This window comes from Lissotriton helveticus, chromosome 10 (assembly GCF_964261635.1).
Source record: "Lissotriton helveticus chromosome 10, aLisHel1.1, whole genome shotgun sequence".
Taxonomy (NCBI): Eukaryota; Metazoa; Chordata; class Amphibia; order Caudata; family Salamandridae; genus Lissotriton; species Lissotriton helveticus.
The window spans coordinates 408732155-408745247 of NC_136071.1; the positions used below are offsets into that span (position 1 = coordinate 408732155).

General features: G+C 41.1%; 1 protein-coding gene across 4 annotated transcripts in view; it reads left to right on the plus strand.

Moving 5' to 3' along the window:
* Nucleotides 1-13093, plus strand: part of GTF3C1 (general transcription factor IIIC subunit 1) — a 2559884-nt gene that overhangs the window by 447935 nt on the left and 2098856 nt on the right. The gene's annotated exons all lie outside the window — the stretch shown is intronic.

A 13093-nucleotide genomic window follows, 5' to 3' on the forward strand; every position in this document is an offset into this window, starting at 1 on the left:
CTTTGGAGCTAGCAAAGAAGTTAAGGGAGGTGGACCAGTGCGCCTTTTGTCTCTGACAAACTGTGTTGCCAAGTTATTAAAAGCTGTGGACTCTAGACTGTCATAAGTGATGAGTGAGGCTGGTTCATTAGGCTTAACCAAGCTTTGTGCCTAGGAGGTCTACTCTATCAAATCTTAAATATATAAGTAATATTACCAATGGTTAATAAGGAAGAGGAAAGGTGGCTGTCACCGGAAAATGAATAAGCATTTAAGTGGATGCTCATTTGTGTATGCATTAGTATTTACATCGAGCAAAACTTCCTGGGGAATAACAAAGCACTGTTACAAGGAGCATTAGGAGATTATACAAAATCAAGTGGGGATTTATATCTTCAAATTGCTCATCTAGATTACATTTCCTTTGACATATTAAAATTATTTTAGGCACTGAAATTATGCTATTTGATGAACCCTGAAAGACATACTTTGCTCTAAGTTAGACTTGGACACATTTCTGAATTCAGCAATGGACCATTTGTGTAGATGTTTGGTTTTCAAAAAGAAACTAATAGTGGAGATCAAATAATCTTGAAAGTAAGTAGGAAAAAAGATAAAGAATGATTCTTTCATTTGTCATTTTTTGCTCTCAAAGCCGATCAAAACAGGCAATAGCCAGAGCCCTTAGCCGAACTGCCGCTTGTGAATTTTCATTGTGTTTTGACGATGCATCAATACAAAAGCAAAATCTTCATGGATAAATAAACATAAATGGGTATGAAGGAAAGCTATGTATTTCTTTTTAAATGTGTCCAAGATTCTTAGTTTGGGAATTCGGGCTTATTTGCACTACTGATTTTGGGGTGTCCCTTAATTTCAGGTGACTCTGAGAGGATTTGTCAAACTTTCTTTTTAAGCACTCTGGATTGCATTTGTAAGCCAAAATATAGAGAAATTCAATAGATAAAAACAAATGTTCTACCAGTATGTGTTATCGTACATGTTCCGATAAAGTTGGTGCGTAACGTTTCGGAGTGGGACTATCGCATGGGACAGGGAAGTTTAAAAAAACTCAACCATGTTAAGAGAGGAAGTGATGTTTGGGGGAAAGGCTATTGTGGTGATGTTAGCCGGCTCTATTTAGGACCGTGGTCTGCCGCTTGACCCTATCCATTTCTGAATTTTAGACATCCCTGGGGATTCTACGGGCATAGGGCTTTCTTGTATTCCTGTACTTCTCTATCAGGGTATCTTCATTGATAATCATAAGCACTGAATAGTCCTACCCACGTGCGGGGACCCTGGAGCAGTTCTTTCACAGTCGCATATTTTACAGTATCTTCACCTTCCTTCAGAACTTCCTGGAGGTACATGTGACAAAAAGGTATAATTTGCAGCCTTAAAATAGGCTCTATTGACAAACCCATTGTTTACTTAAAAATATGGAAGAAAAAGGCATGAGAAATAAAGACCATTAAGAAAAATTAAGTGACTATTTAAATACCTCCTTCACAAACTATTTGTACTTATGTTAAAGTAACCTATAGGGAAAAATAGGGTGATAGAACTGTATATGGTGCAGCATTATAACAATGAGAATAGAACACTGCATCTTTAAGGGCAACCAGAGCTCCAGGTTATAATCATGCCCTGCAGGCGCTGTTTGCCCAGTTACATTTTCTGCATCCTGCTGAGAGGGTCCTTGAGCTGAGCTCTGCCTTTTTAAGGCTTTTTCACTTCATTTATTCCTCAGAAACCCCTTCCAAAGGGATTCACTTGATGTCTTAGGGCGAAGAGTATTTTCTGATATTTTACTGACAGGAAATCTTAACTTTGTTGCAAAATGCCATCACTTTTTGGAAAAATTCCCAGAATGTGGCACAAAAATGGCAATAACAAACCAGCACAGGATTCGTATTCTGTTTGCCAGATTCTCATGATCCTAAGACCTGTCGCCACTGCAAGACCCTCTCCACGTGCACTTTGAAATTTTAGGGAGAGAGGGGGAAGTTCGTCTGCATGGTCAAGTAGTGCACCGAAGTAGGCTAGATACCCTGGCTGAAACGTCATCCGAGGAGCGAGGAGAGACTGTTCCCTCTACCAATGCTCCTGTTTCACCCTGGAGGTCTCCTGCAGGGGAAGATCCACAAGAAGAAAGTCTAGTGTGAAACAATGTCCTTGTTCGATGTTGAGGACACACAACATTGAAGAGAACTCGCCTCCATCAAGAATGTTTCCTATCGACAATATTGGTACTTTCCAGGAGGTGCTTATCAGAGGGCAACAAACTAAACATTGACTTGCCAACTACCACATCCACTATGTTGGTCATCTTCAGGACACTGCACCAACAGCCCTTCTTTAGACTATTGCTTCCACCAGTCCCAGGTCTCTTCAAACCAGCCATGTAATAATTCTTAACACCAGCATCTATTACGACTGCACCATCTTGCCTACAGAAGAAATACGGACTTCCAGATCAAGTTCCATTATTGTTTACACGGATCCTACACTTGATTTGGTCATTATATTCACGGCCTAAAAACGGCATGCTACAGCTCCTTCTACTGTTCGTCCTGACAAGGAAAGTAAGAAGCTAATTTATGTGGGCAGAAGACTGTGTGGATAATCAGCTGTCGACATGAAAGCTACAAGCACATCTGTCTTCCTGGGAAGGTTCGACAGGGCACTCTGTTCAGCAATTTATAGAAGACATTCCCAGAGACGGATGCCAGGACTTTAAAGAGATTATTGAGGGCACGAAGGTATCAAACCAGATTATCAGTGCTGCAGCGGATACTGCCACTTTAACAGCACCTAGTTACTGCCATGACCTAGCACTACACAGACCTTGTGGTGTAGTCTGCGCACAACCTCAGTGATCCTACAAATTTACCACACAAATGTAAGGACAATTACATTTTATTCAGCACTATTTGAGGGTTGCTGGGGATTCTGAGTAAGGAAACATTGGGGGATCCACGAAAGCCAGACTTCCCTGGACTCCCCCGGGTGGCTAGTTTTCAAACTGTCTGGGTTTGGTAGGCTCTCTTAGATGGCTGCCGAGTTGATGACCAAAAACGCAGACAACCCATTTGCAAAACTAGGTTGTTTTGTGATCGATACTTTTTGATGCCTCTACAATACGTTTTGGCCACTTCCTTGTCACGGACACTTGGCCCACCCACACAAGTAAGGTAGCAATTTCATCGGGAGAGCTGGTGGAACGCTGGGTGGTAGGAAATTTGCGTGGGTTTGGGATCCCACAACTTTCCCACACTGAAATGTGAGGAAAAAGTGATTTCTTAAGCAAAATGTAAGGTTTACAGGGGTTTCTGGGTAAGAAAACCTTGTGGGATCCTCGCAAGCCATACCTCTGTGGACTCCCTCGGATACCTAGTTTTCAGAAATGTCTGGGTTTGGTAGGTTTCCTTAGATGGCCGCCGATCCCTGGGCCAAAAACATTGGTGCCCCCTTTAAAAAACTGGTTGTTTTGTGATAGATTGGGGGCACTTGGATTTTTTGTCCCCGCTCGGGGCCATCAAGGGAAATCTACTAAACCTAGACATTTCTGAAAACTAGACACCCGGGGGAGTCTAAGGAGTCCACGCCACCCTCACCCACGACACTCCTTCGCAATGACCGATGCCAACTCCGTTGCCAAGGAGTTTCACCTCTGGATCTCTATCTACGCCACAAGCTCGAACCCTTCCGAAAACCGACAGACAGCACCCCTTGAAGGGCTCCTGGTACACCACAGACTTCCAAGAAGCCAGACACTCCTGAAGGCGCCTCGAAAAACGATGGCGAAATAGCAAAGCCTCCAAAGACCAGACCACCTACAAGAACGTCATGACAGAATAACACAGACATAAAAGAGCCACCAAGAAGACCTTCACCCCGAACAAAATCCTCACTAACTGCAGTAACCCGAATTAACTTATCATCAAGCTATTCACCAAACCACCCAGCGAAGCCATGGACGTCACACCCTCCCAGGACCTCAGCGACAAGCACAACACAACCTCTCTTGTTTATCAAATTTCGTTTTGTTGATTTAAACTTTATATCTGATTTTTAAGGGTGCTCCCTGGGTGGCATCTTCCGACCTTGGGATGTCTCTGTGATCAATACTTTGTTGTGCTCCCAAATTCTTTTGGTTGCATCCCCCTGGGCACACCAATGATCCTATGATAAGGATTAGACAATACTTCTCAACAGTAATCACTTGCACTTATAAATGATTCTCAATGCAATGTATTTCTTTTTGTTTCATTTCGTTGAAATTGTGTACATTTCATAGAGCTTTTCAACTGTAACATCACTCGTTATAGCTTCTATACATTTCGGGCTACTTGCCCTTCTTCAGGGAGCATCTCTGCAAAAAAAATCATGGCACACATGCTGTTCAAAACATTCTGTAGATAAATCTGTATCCCTGACTCATGCTTAGTCTAGTAGTTAACCAAAAGATACCTCATTATGTAACATACACTCGGGTGGTTGTTCTAAACTCGAAAAACACTCAAATATATACATCAAACGTTTATTCAAGGGTGCACCTGTGAGTAGTGTGGTTTTGTGAGGGTAGGGCTTAAAGGAGTGCATGCTAAACTGTTCTAGTGACTTATTAAAATTATCGCGTGACTCGTGCTGAGACGTCATGGAATAAGCCCTAATGTTTACTCACGATGCTAAGCGTGTTACGTGGTTCACTGTCCTCAAAATAAACGACAGTGGTTAAAATCAAGTAAACGGACGTTTCAACCGTGAAAACTACACTTTGTGATTTTGATCATCGCTGATAACATCTTACTTGTATTTGATACGCAAGTCTTCTGTGCGGCTTTTCTTCGTGGCGTTAAAGCGTCTACTCGATACCCGGCGTTTCCGTGTGTAAACAATCCATGCACCCGATAGGCTATTTAAACATCAGATGTTTAAATGTAGGTCTCGGTTAACAAGGTTCCCGTAGGGCTTAGTTACTAGTAAAAGAGGACTATTCGAGTTACCTAGCGGCCATCTTAGTTGTAGGATACCAAGGTTCCCAAGGAGATTGATAATAATAGAAATAGGACTATTCATGTTACATGGCGGCCATCTTAAATGTCGAAAGCAAAGTGTATGGTGATGTGGGGCTAACGTTAGTGGGAATGTCAGTGAACAGATATCTCTTGATTTTTACATCAGAATATATTAGTACCAGCGAACAGAACTCGATATAACATATAAAGTCCATAATAAGCTTTATATAAAGATAACATGCATACTTTATGCGCTCTTTCAGTCCATAAGGCTTGCATGATTGAGCTTCATTATCCAGAAATGTTCTCGTCACAGGAGATGTTTATTGTTGTCTCTTCCTTCTATTTTTTTAATGGTTTCAAGGATTAGGAATTTCAGTTGCGATATATTATGCTGTTGTTCCATAAAGTGTGTTGCGATGGTTGACTTCATGTTCTTCGTTATGATGTCGGATTTATGTTCATTGATTCGCGTTTTGATTTTGCACTCAGTTTTTCACACACATACTTTTCCACATGGGCATTTTAAAAGGTATCTTACATTACTTTTGTCACATGTAGCTGTGTTACGTAATTTAATATTGTATCCTTTCATAGGATGTGGTGTGTTAGTTCCTTTTATGATGTTTCAATTGCTTCAATTCGTACATGTTGTCGTTCCTTTTGCTTCTTGTTGGTCAGTCTGTTGTTGGTTGAGGATTTCCCCAAAATTTCTACTTCTGGTATGTGCAAACAAAGGCAGTTGTGAAAACATGGATTTGAAATCAGGTTCTAATGCCAACATCGGCCAGTGTCGGTTGATTATTTTTCTTTAAGTGATTCGAAAACTTAGATACTACCACCATTCTGGTATTTTTAGGTTTAGCAGTGTTTCTTAAGAGATCCGTTCGAGAAATTGAGTAGCAGCTCTGTTTTGCCCACTCTAAAGTGAGTATCCTCCTTCAGTGAACCTTTTTGCCATATCTTCAATCCTTTCATTCATCTTTTCCGGGTTTGATATTATCCTTTTCACCCTCATCATTTGTGATGTCGGTAGATGTTCTTTTAAGGATGCCTGGTGAAAACTGCTATAGTGTAATATATTATTTTTGTCTGTTTTCTTTCGAAATATGTCAGTCTCCAATCCTTCGCTTGTTCTGGTGATTTCCACATCTAAAAATGTAATCCTCGTTTCTGATATTTCAGAAGTGAGTTGTATGCGTTCATCTACGTTATTCAGTGTCAATAATGCCATCATCAGTTCATTTTGAGTCCCTTTCCATAAAATGAAAATGTCTATATATCACAAAAACAGTTAGGTGTTACTCTGCCATTGTGGTTGTTATACTATATGATTCATCTATGCCGGTGCAGTGCAATTGCCCATGGAAGTGCCCGTTAGTTGGAGGTACCAATCTTCTTTCCATTGAAAATAGCTCTGATATAGAGTAAAGTACATTAATTCCATCAAAAATACTTGCATGAGTAGTTCTAAATCAGTCTGTGTTAACACCATCGGTGCTCATGATGAGCTCAGCTCGTCATGAGGCACGGTGGCACTGTGACGAGCTGAGCTCGTCATGACCCACGCGGCACTCACACGCAGGGATAATTCTCCTGCTGTGCTGAGCGTTCCACGCAAACGGGCGTGGTCATGACGAGCTCAGCTCATCATGAGCACAGCGCCACCGTGCAGCGTGATGAGCCGAGCTCGTCACAAGCACCGTGGCACTGCGGGCGCCCCCCAGCGCCGCGGGGGAATTAGCCCCGCGGCAAAGGGGTTAAAGCATGTTCTATGGCTTCAATGCCTTGAAGGTGCGGAATTGAGGTATATAAAGATTTTACATCCGCTGTACATAGCAAAATCTTCTTTTCTTTAGCGATCGTGATGTCTTGCAATTTCAATATAAGATCAGTGGTGTCTTTTACATGAGTTTACATACTCCTCACACTTGGTTGTAGATATTTGTCCAAGAGTTGACCTACGGGCTCATGTAAGCTTCCACGTGTGGACACTATTGGTCTGAATGGTGGATCTTTTAAGTCCTTATGGATCTTTGGAACCATATACATTACAGGGCTGTAGGGATTTTGTTTCAAGAGAAAGATCTTAGTTTTTTCTCTGATCACTCATGTATCATATGTTTTTTTGCCAATTTCCTTCAATATGTTAGCAAACTGTGTTGTCGGGTTCTCATCTAATTTCATGCACGTTGTGTTATCTGAAATGTGTTCCATGACTCTTGCCTCATACAGTGATGTGTTCATTATTACCAATGCTCCCCCTTTGTCGGCTTTTGAGCATTTGATCTTAGCATTGTTGGCTATTTTTCCTCAGTGGGCCCGATTCACAGAACTAACTTAAGACAAAATCCTAAACTTACTACCATTTTGGTATTCACAGAAGGCATTTACTCATTTCGGTATTGACAGAAGTTAGGAGTCCTAACTTTAGGACTTCTAAATGCCTTCTGTGAATACCGAAAGTGTTGAAGTTAGGATTTTTCTCAGTTTAGGAGTAGTAAAGTTAGGACTCCTAACTTTACTACTGCTAAACTGAGAAAAATCCTAACTTTAAGACTTTCGGTATTCACAGAAGGCATTTAGGAGTCCTAAAGTTAGGACTCCTAACTTCGGTTGTACATGAAAAAATGAGCATTTGTGCTATACACATCTAATAAGCTATGTTTTCATTCAAAGCATATATTATGATATTGGAAATGCTATCCGAAAGAATCACAAAATTACATTTATGAAATGGCTCTTGAATACAGAAGAAAAGGTCGAGACCATTTCATAACCGAATATGTATATAAATTGTTTTAGTTGTGGACAAGGTAAAATATTGTCTCTTGGAAGTTTTTCTTTTTTTTCAATGAATTCTAGTTCTCTAAGAATAGTTCTACTTTAAGCAGATTACTTTGTGCCAAAAAAAAGTAACATTTTTGGAAAAAGTCAAATCGTAGAAAAATAGAGTTCCAAAGTTAGAAGTTTTGTTTTGAAAAAGTGAAGGTTGAATACAGAGTTCTATAGAACGCTGTGTGCTAATTTCAAAAGTCAGTGTCATTGTTTGGAGAAAACATACAATATTCTAAACTGGTAAAGAATTCGTCTACCGCAGTAGGTGAAAGTTGGACCACTTCATTAAGTAGACCGATTACACAAAAATGTGAAGCATCGCCGTCAGCCGCATTAGCAATGTTCGCAAGAGATGGAGATGGTACCTGTGTGCCTGTCGATCCACGTATCTCACCGTCAGCAGTTTGCGACTGTGAGACCTCAATGAATGCTGTCATCAGGATTGGTAGCCGCTGGGGACAACACAATGCATAAGCCGTTACTGGTTCAAGCAAAGTATCAACTTCCGTTGGCAGGACTGATGGGAGTGTCAGACAGATGTCTAGCACGCATTCTTCTCCACATAGCAGGCATCGTAGAACAGGTAAGATGCAATCTTGCCAGATTGGTCTGAATGATAGAAACCATGTGGTATTCAGATCTCTTAAACGAGCCAAGTCCAAAATTTGGATTATGCGCTCACGACATTTTATCGCCAGAAGAGTGTTCTCCAAGGTGATCTTGTAGTCGTTGGTGAGTTGGCTTGCCATATCGGAGCAGAAGGAGCAAAAATAGTATCCCTGTCTTAAATGTCTTAAATACATGTACAATACCACTCGTATCAGACATGTTTAAGATAGGACCTAATATTTCTATGAAGTGTATAGGGCAGTTTGTGGATAAAAGGGCATGTATCTCCGCAGAGGAACTTGCAGTTCATACGTCTCTTTGGACGAGGTCAGTGGCACGGTTTTTTGTAAATGAATGGCTATAATTCTGCTTAAAGTATCAGTTCGTATAGAAGAGATGTTCAGTGAAGGCCATAACGGCGACTCGCCGTCTGTCTTGGTTTTTGGAAACAATGCTTGCATACAATAAGTGACCCTGGCTGACAGTTACGAGATAGGCTATTCCTGGCAACATGCCACAGCAGCTGTGGTAGGCTATTCCTTGCAACATGCCACAGCAGCTGTGATCATTCAACATAATATAGCTTCCATTCGAAAGCTGCCTAAAAATTGGATCTATCACTGCAGCTGGGGAACCTTGCAGGTGGCAGGATAAGTTGTTCGAAGAACCATCACAGGCTCCGTGTAAGTTAATACCCTGACATAAAAGTGTACCGCTTAGTGCGCTTTTACAGTTTGTACCACTAAGAAATACTTCTTTTCCCCCGCTCCAACATCTGTGTGTGTGTATGGAAAATCCCAGGTTGATTTGATGTATTCTTTACCCAACCTTTAATATATGCCTGCTGGTATATGTTTCAAACCATATTGAAAATTGAAAATTGTGACAGGCAGAGTGATTGTTCCATGTATCAGCCATTCTGTAGCAGGTTTCTCAGAAACAGTTAATGGTAATCTTTCCAGTTTTTCAATGCTCAGCACCGTATAGTCTGCTCCTCTTTGTGCCAAAGTGATTTGTTTATCTGTAAGTTAAATGCAGAAAACAATGACATGGTGTTGATTAGACGCCATGGCACATATACAGAACGTAGATTTTGTAACGTCCAGCCTAAAAGCATTATAGAACGCAATTGTGACTGTCCATGTTGTAACATGCGCAAGTCCTCTTCCATTATGTCGATGGCAGAGGATACTATGCTGTCCAAAGAATAAATTCTGGATGACAGTCGTTAACCCATTGTCAACTACAGAGAGATTTCTCTAAATTAATACGATCAAGTTCTCGTATTCGTTCTGCAGTCTCTGCTTGTGTCGCTTTCCAGGCTTCATTATAAATGGCATATATACCAGCGTATATGAAACGTTTATGACGCAGTTTTGCAGGTCCTTGTAAGAAGTCGCTTAAATTAATGCCGTCTTTAAGTAAAGATAAGTGTTGTTTTACCTCTGTTAGTGTGGACTTTTGTAGCCACTCAAGGCACAGTTTTCCTACACTGTATGATGTTACTCTCCCTGGATGTTGTCTCTGGACATATCTTGGATCTGGCCTAGTGAATGTAAACCCTTGTTTTTTATTCAGGAATCTATCTTGACAGTAGTTTGTGTCTGTGGACCAGATTAACCATTTTTTCCAATTAGGATTAGTTCTGTTTTGTTGTAAAATATTATGTACGTCGACCTCCCCTTCTGAAGTGTTGTTACCATCAGGTGTTGGTTTGGGTATAGACGGTTTATTGAAATCTATTATTTTAGCTAAGCCAAGACAAGATGTCTGTTAAACTGTGTCATTTAAAAACATTATTTATTCTGGGATGATGAAGGCTCTAAATAAAGCTTCTAATCCCTGCACCTGCCAGTCTTTTGTGCCCCAGACAGTTTTTGTCTCAATGGTGTCTTTCGAAAAGTCAAAGCCTAAAGTAGACAATTGAGCATAAAAGGCCGCAGAATAAATTTGCTTAGTATTAGTCAACATACTTTTCATTCCTGTCTTATTAACACTTTTAAAGTAAAATGTTTCTGATTTGAGACATTGAAACCTAAGAAGTATGGAAACTTTTCATAGAATGTTTTTGAGCTATCCTTTGGTGGCGTTGGACAGTGTTCCCATTGTTTATAAGTATAACCATAGTGATTATAACAATGCAGACATCTCTAAGTCTGGCATTATATTATTAACAGTTTCAAAGTCCCAATCATCAGAAAATGTGCTGGGTGAAACAAAGTCACTTAAGGAAACCTTTAATTGATGTGGAATCTTCAACAGCTCTGCAGGACCTGAGATGTCATAATCAGTTCTGTCCCAGGCTATACCACCAGGTATAGGAACGGCTGTGATGTTCACTGATGACAAGTCTCTTTGTTCATGATGAGCTGATTTGTGTGGCTTCAGGAACAAGTTGATGTTCTTACTTGCTGTGTCCACTTTACTATATCTCCCATTTATCAGCACTCACAAAGTTAATACAAGAATTAGCCATAATGGGAGACAAAATGCGCCTAGCGCAATCCAAAGTTCAACCCATGGTGATACCAGATAAGTTTTTTCATGTTGATGAAAAAGTTATTTTGCTTGTTCTTTAAAAGTTTTATTTGTTGGCGTCATTTCAGGCTCACTGTGATCCTCGGAAAACATATCAAAGATAATGAAATATCCAGAGGCAGTTCTGTCAATTTGTTGGTATTGCACAGGGGTGTGGAATTTTCAAAATAATCTACTTGTCCAAGGGACAAAATGCCACTGAGATCTACATGTCCCGTAAATTCCACTTGTCCCACCTACTCCCGTCCATACATCAAACATAAGGGCTGACAGAGAAACAAGTGTATGCATCACTATAAATGCATGCACCTATGGAATGAGGGGCTAAATGTTTTGAAAATATTTATTTACTGATTAAAAATGAACACCCTTTGGCTTGCCTACAGACAGACAGAAGCATGTTTCATGCCCTGCCAAGGAGAAAACGGAACCCTCATGATCGGTTTGCCCGCGCCATCAGTCTTGACATTCTTGAAGAATGGACGATGTACCGCACTGATGACAGTGCCATTAGTGAACCAAGAGGCAAGGCAGAAGCGAACACTGTATGTGACCAGAATATAGAGCAACATTGTAGTCTTTATTAATTCAAAAACGGGTTTTTGTACAGGTCATATTCTGAACGCATGCATTTGAAAGTGCTTCTCTTGATTATTTAGAAAAAGTTTTTGGTGAACTAAAATATTTGCCTAAGATCACACCATTTAAGCATGGAAGCCAATTTTCAACTAGCCAGGTTCTCTTTCACAAACTATGAGTATTTAAATGGAGCCCCCCCCCCCGGTTTCACACTGCTGCCAAGTGAAATCAGCATTTTCTCTTCTTTAATGGCACCCTTCACACCTCACCACCATTTCACTAGTCAAGTCATTTTAAGACTTAACTAGTATACTGGACGGGGATACGTTATTCTGATGAATAGAGCAGTTTTAATGATTATTTTTAATCAAACACAAGTCAAAGATGTCTGAACAATGAGAATGCCTCAGGCAGCAAGTCCGATCTCGGCTGGAGTGAGAAGTTGCAAACGGGTAGCAGTGAGTTCCTGCTCCACTATGTAGTTCTGGTCTATCCTTAGAAGCTAACTTGGGCCCCCCTAACATTTCAGTTATTTGGGGCACACAAGCAACACTTATTACAGTGCTACACTTCACACACTGCAGAATTCATTGCTCTTTATTTTGAGGATGACAGGCTGAGTGGGGCCCAGTAGCAGCCCTCGCTCCCTCTTCCAGCTGACAGAACGAGGGGGAGGCGGAGGTGGGAGGCTCACCACACCACTGAGTAACAGATAAGAAGGTGAGGAAAAAACAGCTTCAACCTTTTGAAATGGAAATAGAGCCATTGCGCTGCCTGTTCTCGCCCGGGTCAAGTTTTGCCTTTTCTGCTGCTGTGTGCAGGATATTGAGGAAATACCTGTGGGCGGTAAAGCTTGAAGAAATGTCCCTCATGCAGACCCCCTGTGCGGTTGTCTCACCTTGGGGCACAATAAAGGATGGAAAGAATGTCTTGCTTCTCAAGGGGGATCCAGGCTCCGAGCAGATGGCCTGTGCCCACAGCCACTTGCCCTGTAGGTAGTGCGCACGCACTTTAAAGTGGCGTTTGGTGCTTTAAAAAAAAAAAGCTGGACTTTCTTTTTCTTCACCGTATGGATCGATGTGAATTTTAATGTGGCATGAATACGCTAGCATTTGACTTTCAGTGCTAATAAAAGAATTGCCTTTTTTTTTGTGGTGTTATATACCGCGAACTCGACCTGAAGGTATTGGAGCGCTTTACAGGAGCGCCAGTTACATTTACAGAAGGACACATTCATTTTTTTTATTTGCACTATTACATTGGCGCAGTTGCACAGGAAATCAAATGTGTTATGCAGAGGGGACATTTAGGTTGTAGAGTCCCAAAATCCGCCTTCTAATCCAAGCTAATGTCCTCACTTTACCAACGTGGTGTAATCTGGAAACCTCTTTACCTAATTATCCAGTGTCCTTTAGTTGGCAATTAAGCAAGCCTGGCAGCTCAAGAAAGAAACTGTAGTGCCGTGGCAGCTTAAAAGAAATGCGCACGACGGGCTGAATTATACCCACTAAAATACTAGGCACTGG